Source organism: Geospiza fortis, unplaced genomic scaffold (assembly GCF_000277835.1).
Source record: "Geospiza fortis unplaced genomic scaffold, GeoFor_1.0 scaffold16, whole genome shotgun sequence".
Classification (NCBI taxonomy): domain Eukaryota; kingdom Metazoa; phylum Chordata; class Aves; order Passeriformes; family Thraupidae; genus Geospiza; species Geospiza fortis.
The window spans coordinates 12,246,932-12,250,678 of record NW_005054302.1 but is presented as its reverse complement, the minus strand read 5'-3'; positions in this window follow the sequence as shown (position 1 = coordinate 12,250,678).

Here is a 3,747-nt window from a genome sequence, read left to right as displayed (position 1 = left end):
CCTTCTCTTCACTGGTATCTTCTTATTTTTGGTGTAAGGGGCAATTAAGAGTAACCATATGTATGTTGGCAGTAATTTTCACACTCTGACTCACTTTCAGTCCTTCTTTCAATCTGCATTTATCACTCCTTAGTGGTGAGGAGATCTTTGGTCATGCTTTGGCCAGGCATGTGCTAACAGGATGCACAATATTGCCCTGCAGCTCCCGTGTGCTTAAACGAATTTTACCTGATGTATGACTAAATGTGGCTTTGTTATTTGTAAGTGGAAGATCAAGTTCAGAATAAATCTGGTAGTACTTAATGCTAGATCATCCCAAAATTCACTAATGTACACAAAGCTTCCAGCAAAATCTTTTCTGTGTCTGACACTTTGCATCGGTGCAAGTGAGCATACACACAGAAAATAGAATACTTTAATTTATAATGTAGCTAAATATTCCTTGTTGGGAGATAGACATGTTATGTGAAGTATATCTGAAGATGAGCAAAAGGGTGACAAAAGATCCTGGCATAAGCATGAGGGCTTTTAGTATTTTTATATCATCACTGCTGAATCACAGTGATCAGAACCCAATCAGTCATTTACAGTTTCTGAAATTAACCTTGCTACCCAAGGCTTTCAAAAATTTTATGTGATCTGGGGGTTTTTGTCAAAACCATACTCTAATAAAAAGATTGGAATAGTAAAATTGCTCAGGCCAAGTCCATCTCAGATGACCAGGGACAATTTAAGATTAATTTAGCCATTTCAGTAACAAGAATCTCTTACACTTATGTCAGAAGTATTAAATATATTACTTCTTAAAGTTTTTGATTTCTATTATTTAATACCTTAGTACCCTGCACAACTAATGCATCACTTGCTTTCTAAGCTATTTATTTCTGGAATATTCTACATGTTTGTTCTCTGGCCTGGGGAGAAGAAAGGAATTCCAGGAACACACCTGGTCACTCATTTCTTTCAAATGTTTTTCTAGGTACATTAAGCATCCCAGAATGTATAACTGGTGCATAAATAATGTTTACAGTATTCATGCAAATATGCAAATAGCCTCAACAATATCTGCTTTGTTACCCACAAAATTGTTAGGCTTTTTTTTTTTCCAAATATTTGCTTTTTCTTCTGAAAAATTGAAAGGAGGCCTACCTTTTTAAATGTATAAAATAAATTCCAAATCTTTGGATCTTTTGCTTTCTAACTGCTTTAAGGATCTTGCTGTCAAATATCAAGGAGGTATATGTTGTATTATATGCACTGTTGTGCAATACAGACCAGATGCCTGGTGACATTTGTGCTGAAGATACCACTGCAATTGGGCAATATTTAATTCACTTTTGTCATAGGAATGATCAAAATAAAGGACCTTGTTGTCCACTATCCTGCTCCTTCAATGGCCCTTGGCAGATGCACTGTGGATCTGGGAACAGAACAAGCCTATGCAGTCATTTCCCTGGAGTGATCTCCCTTCCTCAAGGAATTTAGGCTTCTGAGACTTAAGGAGCCAGAGATGGTGCATTGATGCTCTATGATTCTGTGGCTTATTCTTTCCAGAATTTGTCTGGTTAGTTTCTGAACTCATCAAAATTTTCAGCTACAATGAGCATAGCAGCTTAACTATGACTTGTAGGAAGGGAAAAAAAAATCTCCTTTTGCTTATTTCAAACACATTGCATCGTAATGGTAAAAAATTAGGGAGGACAATAAGAAAAATCTCTCATAATTCCCCTTCTCTTTGTTGCTCAAAACTGTCAGCTATTATCAGAACAATTTTACATTGGAAGGAGTTTTTCATTTTTCCCAGATGCCTAATGTCTTACCAAGACATTTTGTTCTTTATTCAGAGAGTTTGCAGATTGAGTAATAGAGTTTCCTATCCACTGTTTGCATTGAAGTGAAATTGAATGTCAAGGTCTCATTTATATATTTATTTAGCCATGGAATAATTAGTGAAGTTCTACAGAGAATGTAAAATTCAGTATGATTTGATTCTTCATCACAGTCATTATTTGGCAGGCAAGGGGGGTGAAATTAGAGACCACATATAGAGTCTTTCATGCAGCTAGGTCTTTGAGTACTATCAGACAGTTATGGAAGGTTAATAAGACTTTTTGAATTCTAAACAATGTATGTCTTTTCCCCTTATCTTTCATATGCTGTAGAGAGGTTTAAATTAATAGAAACGTGAGTGGAGCCATTATAGTTATCTTCTTTGTTATCTGCATTTTCTCCCTGCACTGATCTGGGAGTGAAGGACCATGTGATCTCCCCTCTGTAGAGCGGAGGAAGCAGAAGGAGGACACATCCCATTCTCCTGTGGACCCATTGGGCTTGCAGGTCATCTCCTTCTTGCCCATTCCAGCATGTTCCGCTGTTTGCAAATCTTACAACAATAAGCAGGTATGCAGGTAGCAATCTGGGATTTAGGGAGCATTTGTTCCCCACAGCTTTCCTTCTCTCATTGTATCTCATGGAAGATGTCCGCATGTTTTATTTTGTAGTCTGTCAGCACAGTTTTGTCTGATTGTTTCTTCTACCAGAGTTACAAAGATAAGGACGTTTCAAGGGAAGAAAAAAATGCAGACTTTAAGAACCCACTAGCAATAACAATCACAAAGTTTTATGGGTTTTCTGAGGTTTCTGTAAGTCTAGTCAGCTAAACCTCTTTTCAAACCGAAATGAGGTAAAGCTTACTGCAGGTGAGGATAATACTCAAAGGAAAATCCGAAAGCAGCATATGCTATTAATTTCTTCTGCACATGTTTTCTTTCCACTAGAACTGGTCACATTTAATCACATTTTTTGTGTTTTTTTTTCCTTTTAATTTTAAGAGATATTCTGTTGGTGTGTAAAATTCAGGCTCTTTTTCCATCCACAAAGTTTTTATTTACCTCAGCAAATCTCTCAGATACACTTTAGAAAAACCATAGTAGTCTTCTCACCACTTTTGAGTATTTAAAGGATCAATTTAAGAATAAAATAATGTATGGTTGAATTTCAGAGAAAAAATCTGCATTTGAACTGCTTATTTGATGTACTTCTACTTATAAGCAAAAGCTAGGTTTAATGGAAGCCTAGTTGCTCTGGGTCCAGAAGAGCGTATATGAGGTGACCTCAGCCTCCAAGGGTCCCAACTGACTTATATACCTGTACCTGTCCCAATTGATTCTCTCATTCCTTTTCCAAATTTAGTTTTTTTGACACTGCACAGCTATGTTTGCCTTACCACCAGGAGCTGCTGTGACCTGCTCAGTGCTAAATGTCACTCTCATGTTTCTTAATACACTCTTTGATTGCTTGTTTTCCAAAGCATGCACAGAGAAAACCAACGCACAGCTACTAGTAGTTTTTATTCTTTTTCTGTTTCTCTGCAGAGCTGGATAAATGGAGAAAGACAGGTCGGTGAGAAGCACCCAGAGGCATTTGTTAGATACAGCTGGTTCTGAAGACAAGCCCAGCACCACGGGCAGCCCAGGAGGAAGCATCCTCTGGTCGATTTGCAGAGGAGTCACTGGAATCAGAGGACACTGGAAAGGAGGAGGAAGAGCATAGGCTTTTAACTGCAAGAGTTAAACTGTGTCTCAGCTGGTTGAGATACAGCTGTGGGGAACCTGTCATGATGGCAGAGGATGCAGCTTTGCAAGATGGGGGTGTCAGTTCCAGAGAGCTCCAACAGAGCCTCTCCCTTATTTGTTTCCACCATTAGTTTTGCACAGGATGGATTGCTTGTCTGACCCCTCAGCAGGA